At 41.4% G+C, this 16815-nt stretch overlaps 1 protein-coding gene across 10 annotated transcripts in view; it reads right to left on the bottom strand.

The window, feature by feature from the left end:
- ERC2 (ELKS/RAB6-interacting/CAST family member 2) overlaps nt 1–16815 on the bottom strand; it is a 993593-nt gene that overhangs the window by 857168 nt on the left and 119610 nt on the right. The gene's annotated exons all lie outside the window — the stretch shown is intronic.

Raw genomic sequence — 16815 nt, 5'->3', positions numbered from 1 at the left:
GAGTCTACCCAAACTCATATCCATTGAGTCAGTGATGCCATCAAACCGTCTCACCCTCTATCGTCCCCCTTCTCCTCCTGCTCTCAATCTTTCCCAGCATCAGGGTCTTTTCAAATGAGTCAGCTCTTCACATCAGGTGGCCAAAGTATTGGAGTTTCAGCTTCAGCATCAGTCCTTCCAAGTCCTGGACTGATTTCCTTTAGGATGGACTGGTTGGATCTCCTTGCAGTCCAAGGGACTCTCAAGAGTCTTCTCCAACACCACAGTTCAAAAGCATCAATTCTTCGGCACTCAGCCTTCTTCACAGTCCAACTCTCACATCCATATATGACTACTGGAAAAACCATAGCCTTGACCAGACGGACCTTTGTTGGCAAAGTAATGTCTCTGCTTTTTAATATGTAGTCTAGGTTGGTCATAACTTTCCTTCCAAGGAGTAAGCGTCTTTTAATTTCATGGCTGCAATCACCATCTGCAGTGATTTTGGAGCCCAGAAAAATAAAGTCAGCCATTGTTTCCACTGTTTCCCCATCTATTTGCCATGAAGTGATGGGACCAGATGCCATGATCTTAGTTTTCTGAATTTACAGAGCATATATTTTGTGCATTATTAATTGCCTTGGGCCAAGTTTTCTTTTAACAGCATAGTCTGACAACTGCCCACAAGGTGGCACCAAACTCATGCCCAGAAGACAACCAAGGGAATTTTTTTTTTTCCAATCATAAAGCAGACGTTCCAAATACTCAACAGATAGCTTCCTTTATAGCTTATCCCCAAGAATGAGCCACATTTATAGATATTAGCCTCTTCTCTCTATATGATACAAAAGTTAAAACCTATTGCCGCCTACAAGAAAACTTAAAGTAGACAGACCTCCTCTCAAGATAGATCTGTTCTACTTCTGTGCAGTTTTCAACAGAAAAAAACCCAAAGTATGTAACTCCTAAAAATAAATGTCCCATTTCTAGGGGGGAAAAATTCTGAAACTAACTTAACACACTGAATGGTACCCAGAAGTTGATCATTCTTTCCTTTGTTTTAAACTTTATTTAGTTGAGTTTAGATGAGTGGATTTAAATCTTTAAAGACCTGAATGTTATTTAAAAATTGAAACAGAATTCCAATCAATACTTAATGTATCATGGTTATTTTTAAAGAGTGAGATCTATTCCTGGAGACCTTCTCCTTTCTATCCCCCTCCACTCTATTCCATCTTACAAAGGCTGTTCTAAAGTGAACTGGTCCACACCAGGATAGAGCTCTCGGAAACTCTAATGAAAGTCATTCTGGGAATAGACACAATGCATCACTGTTGGGTTAGGGGATGTTTCTGCCAATTAAAAACAGTGCACTGGGCCTGAGCCCCTGGGAGCCGAGCCTTCCATTTTGAAAAAGCAGATGTTGTACAGAGCTTTATATCCTCAAAGTGCCAGTTTCCTGTTAGCGTGAAAAGAGGAAGCTACCTGTTAGGAACAGAACACCCGCCACACAGAAGGGGGACCATCTGTGAAGGGCTTGTGTCAAGAGTTCACCAACCTTTTACCAAAGGAAAAAAAAAAAACAAAGAAAAGCTAAAAGAACAAGGTAGATAAACATCATTCTGAGACCACCAAGCTACCTTTCATCAAGCAGCATCCCACTGCGCATGCCCAAGAAGCTTCTCAAAGCCTGTTAGTAATCATGAGTCATTTGTTCAGCCTCCAGAACATTGCTCTACCAAAGAAACATCCTTAATTGCAAGTCCTTGGTTTCTATATATTTGTGATTCCTGAAAATACAAGGTAAACTTCATGTCCACCTATTTATGTTTCCTAAGCAAGGCACCACACACCCCCAGACCACATGCAAGTAGTCTGAGGTCTCAAGGACAAGGCATTCTGGGAGCTTTGTAAAGGTGCTCTCTGTAGCCAGCGTGATCCACCAAAGCAGACACTCCCACAAGCTGGCTGGAGAGGCAGGGTGGCAAAAGGAGGCAGGGGTGTGACTGCATTAACAATGATCATAGAACCTGCTCGTGTGACACTGCATTCTGCAAACCTGCAGTGCTGACCCCACCATGCTGCCTCTTTCTCCACTTGAGGAATATACTACTCTAGCATCTCAGAACACAACTGTCTTCCAAGCAATCTCAGCGTGGGGCAATCTGGCTGACGTTTTACCTCAAACATCCTAGATCATTTTTAAAATGCTGCAACAAGCCCTTTCTTTCCCTGATTTTTAAACCAACAGTGTTTCTTACTGGCATCACAGAATGGAGAACAAATTCATACAATAATGTAATAACAAAGCGCATATCACTTCTCTTAATTCACCAAGCAATGCAAAAACCTGTAAGAATTTAACAAGGATATAGCATGATGCAGTGATGCAGCTTTGATTAAAAGAGATAGAAAATTGCCATTCATTAGACATTTTCCATGTGCCAGCTACTGTGGTAAGCATGTGTAAGTTTTCTTTTAAAATCATATTTCATAAATGCAAACTTCAGAAGGACCCATGACAAATCCCTGAGTGTGCCCTTCTGTAGCATTCAAAACACACATTTACTGCCATGATGACACAGAGGTTAAGCGGCCCTCACCCCTGCTCTCAAAGGACTCACACCCTGGAGGAGAACCAGCATGAGGCTTCTGTGAGGTACGTACCAGGTACTGCCAAGGACAGGGTGATTACTCATCCATGCATTCTAGATCCTACCTTTATTAGAACAATGCTTAATTGATGAAAGAAGAATAAAGTAGAATACACAACTGAATAGACTGGAATAAGAAAAAAATCAGTAAGAATCTGAGAAAAGATTTTCCATGGGATGAAGAAATGATCTCTCACATGAGGATCCTCTCTTAGCTCACAAAGGAAAACTAAGTTCTCTAATAAAGGGGGTGTTTACTTCAGTGAAGTTCAAGCCCCTCAGCTGTCTTTGCCTGATCATCCCATTCCCTTTGCCTCTGTTCCCATTCAGGTCCTAGGCTGACCACATCCCTACCTTTACAAGCACTACCAGGCCAGACCACACCAAGCTTTCTCCCCTCATACATGCTCTTTCTCCCTCCAACAGACTTATGCTGATTTGTTTTTAAGGAACCACCTCCTTTATGCAGCCTGCTGAGCTATACACACACATACCCCTCCACACACACACACAGGCTTTGTTGGTTAGAAGTTCCAAGGAATCACCTCCTTTATGCAGCCTGCTGAGCTATACACACCACAGGCTTTGTTGGTTACAAATTCTAAGGCCAACATTTCCCCACTAGGTTGTAAACTCCTTGAAGGAAGGGGCTTTGTCCTGTTAGTTATTGTGCCCCCAATGCCTGTAACATGATAAGTATTTAATAGATAATTATCAAATTATAGAATTTTCATTTTTAGATAACTTGACTTTCCCCTCCAAAAGACTAAAGGCTCATAGAAAACCTAAAGTGTCTGGCTTCCAGAAAGTGTACCAGAAATTTTCAGTAAATAAGTAAACAGTAAACCTCAGGCCACAAGACAGAGTTGTCAAAATTACTGTTTCTTATTGTAAGGCTCAATCGCTTTAATCATCTCCGACTCTTTGTGACCCTATGGACCATAGCCCGCCAGGCTCTTCTAAGCATGGGATTTCCCAGGCAAGAATACTTGAGTGAGTTGCCATTTCCTTCTCCAGGGGATCTTCCTGACCCAAGGATCAATCCCACATCTCCTATATCTCCTGCATTGCAGGAGGATTCTTTGCTGCTGGAAGAGCTCTCCTTCTTATTGTAAAGTGGTTTTTTAATAACAAATTCTCTTCTTTTACAGAGTCTTGTCCTTGTTAGCTTTGCACATTCTGTTGTTTACATTCAAATGCAAGAGTGAAGACTCCAATAACAACGAAGAAAGGATTACTTATTTCAATAATCTTATCTGTTGAAATTTAACATTCTTTTCCCCCGAAGAATACAATGCATGATCCCCAGCTCCTAACTCAGCTATGCCTGTGATACAAGGACTTGTCAGAGTAAATAGACAGAGAGAGGCAAATGGATATTTCAAATACCACATTAAACAAAATATCTTTCTACATTTGCAAAATAAATATCATTTCATTGCTCATATCTCCTGGATAAAGTGGCAAGAAGAAAAAAAAAAAAAAGAAAACAAACATAAGGAGAAGACCCAGGGTCTTGCAGAATGTTTAATAACCTGGGTTAAGCTGGCCACTTGAGTCTTTGAACACAATCAGGCCTCCAACATTTGGGCCAAAAGCCCTTCCCTCCTCCTCCTCTTCTTCCTCACCCCCCCTGATTAGCACACTGAGGGAGCCAGACGGCAACATGCCTTCATATGGTCTGTTGAGCACAAAGCTCACAATTACTGTAACCAAATGCCCTAATGCCTGCTTCCAATAAATGCCTGCACCATCACTCTAAAGGAAGAGCCAGGAGCTTCTCCCAGCTCCACTCCTCCACCTCGGCCCCTGCACACCAAAATCTTAAGAAGTGGTAGGGGAAAAACATCATTCTTCAATAAAAGATGAACCTTACACCAATGCACAATGTGTTTATTATTAAAATAATTTAAATTATTTCCTTAGTTGATTTCTCTCTGTTATCAAGCCACTCCTTCACATCATTAACCCCAAGTAAATAAGAAATTGGGATTGGAGCATTTTCACTAATGGAACATCAGTTGATTCCATGGTGCCCTTGTGATAGTGAGTCATTCATTCAACAGTGCTGAGTGCCTACTATGTGTCAAAGGTTATTACATTTTACATTTTACTCATCTGTTAGATGTTTCAAGGATAGAGACATGTACTCCCAGTTCTAAGCACTGTGACTATTACAGACATGTACAAAGATGTACAAAGGTGTAAAGATGTACAACACACCTTCAACGATTGGGTCAATAAAATCCTCATGGGATGTGTTGATGAAAAGCACACATACCAGCCAAAGTGCCCATGCATTCTCCTCAAGGCCACTAACAGCACCAGGCCACACAACAAGGATCCAGCTTAACTTTCTCTAAAATCAATGAAGCCTGAATATAGGTATGCCTTTCATGTGTTTTATTCAATTATTCATCAGTAGCTTTTATTGAATATCTATTTATGGCAACCCACTCCAGTATTTTTGCCTGAGAAATCCCATGGACAGAGGAGCCTGTGCACTATAGTCCATGAGGTTGCAAACAAGTTGGACATAATTTGACAATTAAACCACCAGCACCACCACCGCCTGGAGACACAACACTGAGAAAAAGAGGTATAGCCCAACCCTTGTTGAGCTCACAGTCTAGGTAGAAGAACAACCATCTAGCTAAACATTGCCCAGAAAAAGCAGTAGAGGCTATGAAAGTAAAACACAGGTGCTCTAATTCAACTGAGACAGGAAAATGGAAATGACTGGTTTGTGCAAACAATCATTTGTGTGGTGAAAGAGAAAATGGTACTGGGGGACTGAAGAGGTGAGGAAGAGTTATCTAGTTCAAAAACAACGTGGCATTTATACAAAAAGGAAGACTACAGGTTTGGGGAGAGAAAGAGAACATGAAGAAAACTGTCTAGAAAGTAGCAGAGAGCTCAGCTGGAAGGTTCTGCAGTGAACTTTTATGTGAGAGTGTGTGAGAGCAGTAAAGGGGCATCAGAGTACTAAGACTTCTGCTGTCTTAGAGAACCTACTCCCCACACGCACGCCCACACTTAGGAATACTGACACAGTAGGGCAAACAGCATAAGTCACCAAGTTTGGAGGCTCTAAGTGGCTTCTGGGAAACTGGGAGCCATGAATCACTTGCCTGTACCTTGCGCCAGGTCAAGGGGAGAAAGAAAGTGACCTCATATAGCTTTCAAAGCCTGGCTCTCTTTATTATTTGGAGATTTACTCCTCACCCCAAAGAAAGGCCAAAACCACCCAAAAGGATATTACCCCAGAAGAAGAATCACTGGGCCACAGGATATAAATATTTTTGAGGTCTCTGAAACATTTTCTCCATTTCATTTTGGCTTCTTATGTTACTAAAAATATCTATGGAATAGAATTTAGTGTAACATTTTAAATAAAAAAGATCCACTATGCCTATAAAAGAGCTGCCCTTTTTGAATTTGCTAACAATATTTTTAGAGACTACAGTGTGATCTCCATGTCTGTGTCAGTATTTTTTAAACTTCTACTTGCTAACTAGAACATTTTAAAAACTGATACTGGCCAACATTAACATTCCTCATCCTTTCATAAGATCATGACAATAAAAAAAAATAATAATGACTTTTCACTAATATTGATTAAAAAGTATTTTGGTCACCTAAGCCAGTGTTGAAAAATAAGGTCTTCGATTCTTAAAGTACATGCTATCCTCCCCTAAAAAAAGAATAATAATGGTAGCTTAGTAATGTTTGTTATTCAACTTAAATTATTTTGCCCTATATTTATTTCATAGAAATAATTATTCCTTAAAGTAAATCATTCATCAACAATTACAATTATTCAAGTGCTAGATATTCTGTGAATTACTTGCACCAAAGAGAAATCAAAGTTCAGAAACTACCCTCAAGAAAGTGACCATCTAGTAAAGAGAACCAGGCATGCAAGCAATTGTATTTAATGTGTTAGTCTATATAAAGAAGTGTGTACAAAGAACAAAGAGAACATTAAGAAAGAAACATCTAAGTGCATCTGGGAAATTCAGAAAGGGCTTATAGAGGAAGTAACTCTTAAGCTAAAACTTAAAGGACTTAAAGAGAGATGGACAGGCAGATTGAAGGAAGGTTTTTCCAGGCAGAGGACATTACAGGGAGGTCGGTGAGGACAGAACACACAGAGGGTACACGAGGAGACTGGGAAGGCTGTGCTACGCTTGCCTGTCATGCTGGGGAGTCTGCCCTCTCTCGGGCTGGCACAGAATCCATGAAGATTTCTGAAAATCGAAGGGACATGATCCAATTTAGGATTCCTATGTATATGAAATGCGGGTAGACTGGAATAAGATTTAAAAAAGAGTGAGTAGTTAAAAAACAATAGTCCGGCTGAGAGGTTATACATCCTGAAATAAGACAATACTGCTGGGAATCAACAGAGAGGTATACTACAAATGGTATTAAGGAAATAGAAGGTAAGGGACCTGAAAACTGACTGGATAATGATAGCAAGAAAAGATAGAATGTAAAAATGTGATTTCCAGGTTTCTGGCAAGTAAATTTAGAGTTGTGCCATCCTGTGACGTCAGGAACAGAAGCAGCAGACAGGAAAAGGAAGATAAGCTTCGGCTGAACACTGTAATGATTGGGCCAGATTAAAATAAACTATAGAAACTGACAACCCCCAAATATCAGTGATTGAAATAATAAGGACAAAATTCTCATTTATGCTACATGTCTATTGTGCTTCAACAGACCTCCTTCTGGGGCACAGACTGATGGATACCCTGCCGTCTGGAATACTGCTTGATGCAAGAGCAGGAAAAAAGTGTGCTAAAGATTCATACCCTGACAATTAAGTACTTAAGCCCAGAAACAGGACACATCACTTCCAGTCACAATCTATCTGTTGGAAGTAGACATATGACTGTGCCTAACTTCAAAAGGGAAGAGAAGTTTCAAATGTCCTGATGTGGCCCAAAATAGTCCAGTAATAGAGGAGCACTAGATATCTGTGGTCATCAGTCATGTCCATCAGGGACACATTGGGTCTGAAGCACCAGGGAGACAAGTATGCTGTCTAGAAGGCCATCCTATATGCAGGCTGGGGCTCAGGAAAAGTATCAGGGTGGGAGACACTGACCAAGGAGCTACAAGAATAAATGTGAAAATTCTAGTTCTCAGGGCATCTATGTGAAAATGAATTTCCAAGGTTAACTGGTTCACCCACAGTTACAGAGCAGCATGAATACGGTGGCACCAGGTCTCCAGGGGTCTGACTTCAAACTCAACATTCTTTCAGAAGATGCCTCTAGTGGAATGTCTTATTTGGATAGACTCTGTTCAAGCAGCAATTATCTGTTCAAGAAAGATGGCAATATCTCAATTTTATCAGCAGGTCCAAAAAATCATGCATGTTTGTCCATTCTCTCAGAAAGCCAAGGTAAATTTTGGTGGCACTCACTCACACTTGCACAATGCCTTCATTTTTTTTTTAACATAAAAATCTATCCTGTGTGTCTGGTTTTTGTAGTGTCAGTTATTTTTCTAAACTTGTGTGTCATGCGTGCTAAGTTGCTTCAGTTGTGCCCAACTCTTCGTGACCCTATGGACCAGAGCCCACCAGGCTCCTCTGTCCATGGGATTCACCAGCACGAATACTGGAGTGAGTTACCATGCCCTCCGTGAGGGGCTCTTCCAGACCCAGGGATCAAACCTGTGCCTCTTACGTCTCCTGCACTGGCAGGCAGGGTCTTTACACTAGCACCACCTGGGAAGCCCTATGTGTCACGGACTTCTATTTTAAATCAGAACTAAAATTTATACTAGAGATTTATAATAGAAATTTATACTAGAGAAGAAGTCTGCACATTTTTTTGCTAACCAAATGGGCATGGCTGTATTCCAATAAAATCTGACTTATAAAAACAGCCAGCTAGCCATATTTGGCCCACAAGCTACAGTTTGCAAACTTCTTCACTACAGGACAAACTTAATTAATAACAATACTACATAGAAGTATATTATGAGTAAATACGTAATTAGGGACTTCCTTGATGGTCCAGTGCTTAGGACTTTGCACTTCCACTACAGGGGTCACAGGTTCAATCACTGGTCAGGGAACTAGGATCTCACATGCCTCATGGCATGTCCCCCCCCCCAAAAAAAAATCACTAATTTGGAAATTAGTAAGTATTGTACAAGATGCAAATCTGGAGACTACAAGAACAAACTCTCTTAAATTACATTTATAAAGCTGGAACCATGGATTTTTGTGCAGCACTTCTAAAGCCCTCCACAGTCCAGTCTCAAAGTTTTATACTTAAAAACTGAGCCCGTTTTTAAGCTGCTACCTCTCACCTCCAAACCCGTCTTTCCATACCATTTCTGTGATGCTAGGGCTAAGAGTCAGATACGACTGAGCGACTTCACTTTGACTTTTCACTTTCCTGCACTGGAGAAGGAAATGGCAACCCACTCCAGTGTTCTTGCCTGGAGAATCCCAGGGACGGGGGAGCCTGGTGGGCTGCCGTCTATGGGGTCACACAGAGTCGGACACGACTGAAGCGACTTAGCAGCAGGGCTGGGGCTTTGTGAGCTATGCTTCCACTTTGTTAGCTGCTGTCTCTTAGGCTATGCCCATAGAGTGCACTAGATGGAACCTACATGCTGGAAGAGGGAGGTGTGAGTTGCTCCTTCCTGTCTATTACCTATTGGCTTCCTGTTCCTGTGGCTGGCCTAGCCCTGTTTCGTAACTCCAGAAGCTGCACTTCCTTTCTGTGCTGGCTGCTGACTGAATCTAGTTAGCAGTCCTTCTGGAACCACTGTGTTCCTCATTGACCACCGTTCTACCCTGCCTCCTCCTCAGGTCCAGGTCCCAGCCCTCCACCCCTCACCTGAGCTCGTAGACTCCATAACACCAACAAGGCAGTACCATCTCTCAGAGGTCTGGGTACCAGGCCCTCAGCTTCCTTCTTCTTAGCTCAGAGGCCTCAGCACCGGCCCTTATCTTGAAGATGGGAGTTTGGTCCCACAGGGCCCCTCCACCAAGCTTCCAAATTTTAATGATCCCAACCCCAAGAATGGCAAATACCTCCTGCAGTTGCTACTCCAAGATGCCTCAGTGTCTTCTTCTTGTCTTTTCAGTTCTTCAAAATCTGGTTGATATTTTTTTGTATTAAATTCTCTCTGTTAAAATATTTAGTGTAGTTTCTGTCTCCTGACTCAACCCTGATACAAACACAGTTCAGCAATTTCAAAATAACTCTAATCTTCAATTTTGTTTCTTAAGCACTATGAAGTAGACACACAATTCTGAACTTTCCTTATAATCCCATCTGCTGCTCTCAAATACTACAGCTGCTCCCATTCCTGACTTCTCGAGAGTCTCCTCTCACCCTGAAATTCTTTCCACCCTTAGCTTCTCCTCTGGTCTCTTTTGTCTTCCTCCCCAATTCCTTTCCTCCAAATTGCCCATCACAAAATCCCAAGAACCAGTCTGCCAAAAAGAACGAGTCTCAGAAAGTGACAGAACTGAGGCACTCGGGCTCCTTTCCTCGTGTCAGAGGTACAAACTGAAGTGCCCACCATGGGAAGGAGGGACAAAGGATTCTCGGTGGCCACACATAAGAACTCCAGGACTCCAACCTCATCACTGTGTATGTGCAGTTTTGAAACTACATTCAGCCTCAAAGTCAGGGACAACTGGAAGCTGTGGGGTCAGTGGGAACTACAAAGTATATACCTTTCAAGACTTTTTATGAGAAAGCTCTGAATTTTTTTAATGCTGGCTCTTTACCATTCTGTGCAGATTAAATGAAACTTGCCTAATCCTGCCTGCATGCCCTGTTTGCTACCACTGCACTATGCTAGCCCCAGATGCATTAGGTATATTCCATTTTTGTCAAACATTTGATGATTAAAACTATTTTTAATAGTTATATACAGAGCTCTGAGTTATTACAGCAAACCAAAAATAGGATTCTTTTCCCTGTTACTTTCAGAGTTATCACCAAAATGAAAGAAAGCAAGCAACAAAGATAACAAGTAGTATCTTCTGGTAACTTAAACCCTCAGAAAATCTGGGATTCAACTTAAAGAAATTAACAGAATAAAACAGCTCTCTAAAACAACACTTTCGAAGTTTATTTTAGAAGGTGGTAGTGCTACATTATTTTTTAAGTAATATTTACAGAACAGCTTGTTCTAGAGTTCTACATGACACAAATAGAGTAGGCCTGGTATACACATGCCAAAATGGTGACAATGAAATTAGGGCTTGATCCGGTGGTAAATTACCATCTGCTCATCTCAACAACACCTAAGGCTCTGAAATGAAGAAGGCATCATTTGAATAAGCCGTCCACTCGGGTATACATAAGGGCACACACCCACTTACCTCTCAAACCCCCCATGTACAATTACCCAGTCTGCAAGAGAAAGACACGATGGCTCTATAATTATCAGATGTGAACTAAAAAATCATGCCCTTTTAAAAGCTTAGCTGCATTTCCCAACCACACTTTACCATCCTCAAAGCAAACTCCAAAGCAGTATGATGCCTGCTGCCTATAAAGTCTAATAGCACAGACCAATGTGAAATTCACCTGCTGGGGGACCAAGCAACATCAGTAATGCTGATAGTGGCTGGGCCGGGGGGGAGGCGGGGGAGGGCAGGGGGTAAGAAGGAGTTAATTCCTTATTCTTTATTCCAACATGTCCCTGTGAGTTATACCTACAGAAGGAAACCATTACAATTTCCTGCAGCCAACTTGTTTTTTCCACCTCCATAAGTGTTTACTGTCAACTACCATAAGAACAAGCCTACCTAAAATCTAAAACCTTACTCTCCTAGATCCAGAGAAGAGCCCTAAGATGCCTCCGGAGTTCATGTGGTTGGCAAAAAGGCCATGTCCTAAAGACTCCTTGGAGATCTCCTGTTTCTTCAGTCCACTTACTTTTTTGACACAAAATTCTAAATAGCCTGTTTGATTTTCAAAGTTTACTGATGAAATTTCTATTTGGAAATTTCTACATGGAGACAAATCAAAGGCACTTGGGGACAAAAAAGGGCTATATGTATGTATGTATATATATATATATATATATATATATATAGTGAAATGCCAGGGCACATGGTGAAGGTACTCAATGTTGAAGACAAAGGGAGACGTGTCAAAGAAATGAAGAGGAGTGCGTGAGCCCATCACTCAAAGTGGGCCTTAAAAAGACAGTGTTACTGGTTGAAAGGCCAGAAGAGACTGGAGACAGGTAAAAGAGAAGGCAGAAACAGGCAACATGCTCAGATCAACAGGAAAAGAACCAACATGAAACAGCCTGCTGTTGCTAAGTCGCTTCAGTCGTGTCCGACTCTGTGCGACCCCATGGACGGCAGCCCACCAGGCTCCCCTGTCCCTGGGATTCTCCAGGCAAGAACACTGGAGTGGGTTGCCATTTCCTTCTCCAATGCATGAAAGTGAAAAGTGAAAGTGAAGTCGCTCAGTCCTGTCCGACTCTTAGCGACCCCATGGACTGCAGCCCACCAGGCCCCTCCGTCCATGGGATTTTCCAGGCAAGAGTACTGGAGTGGGGTGCCATTGCCTTCTCCAATGAAACAGCCTAGAGGGGCAAAATAACATGATTCTCACAGCTAGTTAGAGTCGCACCTGAGGTTTGTTTTAGGCTCCAAGCCTAGCGCTTCACCTGCTTTATTTTATCCAACGCTTTCAACTACCCTGTGACCTGGGTATTATGTCCATTTTATAGATAAAGTTATAGGCGTGGAGAGTTAAAGCCAAGGTTACTTGGTGAGGAAAGGGCATACCTAGAATCAAATTCCAGGTCTGCCTGGTTCCAAAGCCTGTCCTGGGGAGGAAAAGGAGAGAGGAAGAGAGAAAAGAAAAATGATGATACTACTTAGTGTGCGAGGTACCCACCACGCCCCTGACTCTGCATCTACCACTGCTCTAGGAGGGACCATGTTACTCTAGCACAGCACCTGGCCCAGGTCTACACTCTCTGCCTCTAATTAATGAGTACATGTGTCTTTCCATAGTACAATTCTATAATGTAGGTACTGTTATTCTCATTGTACAGCCGAGGAAAACACTATTATTTAAAGCATTTGGTCTAAAAGGGGAGAGAAAAAACATCCCCAGAGATAGATAAAACCAGGAGCTATTCTGACAGGCCAAACAACTGCCCTTGTCAAAACAACTGATGGAATACTGGGAAGGAAGATAAAGCAGAACTAGAGGATGTAAAATAACAGACATTTTGTATTATTTCTTTTTCTTTCCTTTAATATTTGAAATAACATAACTTGCAGTAAGATAAGCAAAGGAAACAGCTCTCTTTGCAACAAAATTTCATTTATGGACCAAATTCCTAAAAAGTTTACCCAGGATAATGATGCAATACATCATCACTTAAAAGAAAAGAAAGAGAGATTCAGAGACAGAGAGAGACAGAAAGAAAATAAAACTAACAATCCAGAAAATTAGGCAGCTCATTATGTGTTCTCTTCCAAATTTTGCAGAATCACACTTAAAGTGACAGATGTGAAGAGGAAGGAGGTTCACACTCAGAAAAGCAGAACTATTTTGGGGACGTTTGTTAGAAGAGGTGCCAAAGTACCTGAGAACTAGTGCACAGTCAGAGCTCTGGCATATTCATTCATTCATTCATTCATGTACCCATGCATGCATGCAACAAACTTCACCACATCCTGACTACCAGCCTGACTCACCAACAGCAGCTGAAGATACTGTGGGGAGTCAGACATAGTCCCTGCCTTTAAAAAGCTCACAATCTGCTGGAAAATTTCAGGCAAGAAACAAGTTAATTGATTCTACCCTTAGTAGAGTATATCCAAGGAATTCTAGGAACTCCGCCTAGGGGAGCAACAGTCGAGGAAGGTTGCTCAAAAGTGACATGTGATTCCTGAAGGGAGGGATAGCCAAGGAAAGAAGTGAAGGGTTGGAGAGGTTGTCAGGGATAGGACTTCACAGGCCATGGAGAGATCTTTCCATTTTATCCCGAAGAAAACGAAAAGCCATTCAATGTTCATTATTAGGGGAATTACATGTCCAGATTGGCGTTAAAAAATAAAAACCTTGAGAAAATTGTAGATAAGACTGGACAGAGGTTTAGATTGAAGAAGAGGAGGTAAGTCAAGAGACTACTACTGTTGTCCAGGCTGGAAATATGGAAACCTAAAACACGGTTGAGATTGGGGAATGAAAAGGAGGGAACGGAGTCAAGAGACACTTGGGGGAGATAATCAGTAGGAATTGGGGACCAATTTGGACAGGGGTTAGGAAGAGTCATGGGTGACCTCAAAGTGTGTGATTCGGTTAGGGTGAGGCTGGGATATTGGCAACATTCCCTAAGAAAGGAACACGGGATAAAACTGGGGGGAAGATGACAAGTTCTGACTTGGACATACTGAATTTAAAGTGTCTTTGTCTGGTGAGAGCTTCTAGTCATCTGTGGCCTCTATATCATACTCACTGAGTTATCTATTGCTACATAACAATATCATACACATTTAGTAGCTTCAAGAAACATATTTGTCTCACAGTTTCTGTGGGTCAGGGGTCCAAGTGTATTTAAGTTGGTTCCTCTGCAAGGCTGCAATCAATGTGTCAGCCAGGGCTGGGTTCTTCTCTGAAGCTCAACTGGGGAAGACTCCATTTCCTAGCTGATGTGACTGTTGGGAGCATTCAGTTCATTGTTGATTGATATCCACCCTAGGCTCCTAATCACAAAGCCCTGTCCATAGGCATGGACAATATGACAACTTTCTTCTTTAAATCTAGCAAGGAGTGTCTCCTTGAAACACAAGCATCACCATCTTATGTGACATAATCACATGCATACCATCACCTTTGCTGTACTTTACTGGCTAGAGTAAAGCACAGGTCCTCCCCCTTTCCTCTTCATTTAAAGGTAGAGGATCACATTAGGGCATGAATCTAGGAGGCAAGAGTCATGGAGGCCACCTTAGAGTCTGTCCACCATGGTCATTTTCATTTGGTCTCCAAAAGGTGGAAACCCTTGGGCCTTCTTTCTTGTCTCCTACACCCTCAAGGCCTAAGGAAATAGATATTGAGTGATATACAAATATAGATTCACAACCCATCCATCTCTCTCAATTCAATCTCTTCTATGAAATCTTTCCAAGGAGGCTCTCCTCTCTGTCCCCCTGCCCCACTCCATTCTCATCTGATAGCATTTAAAATGTAAACTAATAGTTTCCAAAATTTCAGGGCCAAAAATTGCATACTCTATAAAGAAATAATAATAGATGCCATTTATTAAATGTATTTATATTTTATTTATATTTATTTATAAATAGATTATGTATTTATGATCACAATTTAGCATCCCTATGTGTTGCTGTGCAGTCCCCCAGTCATGTCCGACTCTTTGTGACCTCATGGACCGTAGCACGCCAGACCTCTCTGTCCCTCACCATCTCTCAAAGTTTGCCCAAGTTCACGTCCATTGCATCAGTGATGCCATCCAGCCATCTCATCCTCTTGCGCCCTCTTCTCCTTCTGCCCTCCATCTTTCCTAGCATCATGGACTTTTCCAATGAGTCAGCTGTTTGCATCACTCACTATACTGGAAACCACATAGGCAATATCTCATTTAATCCTCAAAATGATATATTAAGTGAAGTGCAAATAGTATTTCTATTTTATAGATGGGAACATGGAGACAAAGAAAGGACAAGACACTTAACCAAAGTCATACAGCTAATTAAGTGGTCTGTTAGTCGCTCAGTCCATGCAACCCCATGGACTGTAGCCTGCCAAGTTCCTCTGTTCATGGAATTGTCCAGGCAAGAATACTAGAGTGGGTTGTCATTTCCTTCTCCAGGAGATCTTCCTGACCCAGGCACTGAACCTGGGTCTTGCACATTGTAGGCAGATTCTTTACCATCTGAGCCACCAGGGAAGCCCAATTAAGTGGTGAGTGCTGGGTATTCTGACTCCAGACACCACACTCAAAACCAGATCAGGCACTTAAATATAACCACGTGTACTTTTAGGATCTTCTGAATGATAAAATAAAAAATAACCCAAAGCTACTTCGAGTTCAATAAATATATTTATAGTTTTTTCCAAAAATAGAATCTATAAATATTTACAAAACATAGTACATACATGTGCAAAAGGTCATTCCCTCAACAATGAAGATTAGCAACCATTTGCAGAGCCTCACAGCCCTCCCCACACAGCTCCTCAGCTGGGCACCAGGAGCTTCTACCGTATTCCTTTGCTACTAGCATTATACTCTGAATCAGTGGTTCTCAACCAGCAGTGGTTTTGCCCTCCTGCAGACAAGCAGCAATGTCTGAAGACAATTTTGATTGTCATGACTAGGGAGGGTATGCTATTGGCATCTAGTAAAACTAGATGTTTAGGGATGCTGCTAAACTTCTTGTAAAGCACTGGGCAGACCCTATAACAAGAAATTATCCAACTTGAGAAACCCTATTGTATTTCAATACAAAATTCCTTTGTTTTATATGTATTTGTCCTAACTACAAGATACACCTATGCTATCAGAGCAGCAACTATCTGAGTTCCTCATCACCCTACTTTTCCCACTCTACACCTGAATTAGGTGTACATACACCTGAATGATGAGTGTACAAGAGACAGGAATTGAAATTTATTTCCAAGATAGAATAGGCTTTATTTCTACAAGAGTGATTTATTCAATGATTAACTCATTTCCTCCAAAGTAAAAGCTTCTAGTTTGAATTTAGTAAAGGCTAATTTACTTCTGGAATTAACACAGCTTTACCCAGAGCAGCCTCTGGCACCTGTGTATCTGAATTAGCAAACAATTCCCTGGTTTAGAAAAGTCAGATAAAGGAAACAATATTCAAGATAGAGACCAATAGACAAATAGATCCAGAAGCATCATCAAATGTCAAGAACTAGAATGTGTTTATGTCCTCAAGCAATTATTCACTCCTTTAACATATGAAAGGCAAAGACATGCAAATGAACCAGCTTCCAAAAATGATTCTTTTTATTTTTTAATCACAAATCATTGTGAAGGAAGAGAACAGTGCTCTAAAGCAAGTCAGATGTATTCACTGAATGATGAAAAGAATCCTTCTTTTTGTTAACACAAGTAAGAATTGTGTATCTACTAAGTAGAAAATACATTATAATTTTAAGAAGGTGAAGAA

This window comes from Bos javanicus, chromosome 22 (assembly GCF_032452875.1).
Source record: "Bos javanicus breed banteng chromosome 22, ARS-OSU_banteng_1.0, whole genome shotgun sequence".
NCBI lineage: Eukaryota > Metazoa > Chordata > Mammalia > Artiodactyla > Bovidae > Bos > Bos javanicus.
The sequence above is the reverse complement of the archived record's forward strand: the minus strand, read 5'-3'. Positions and strand labels throughout refer to the sequence as shown.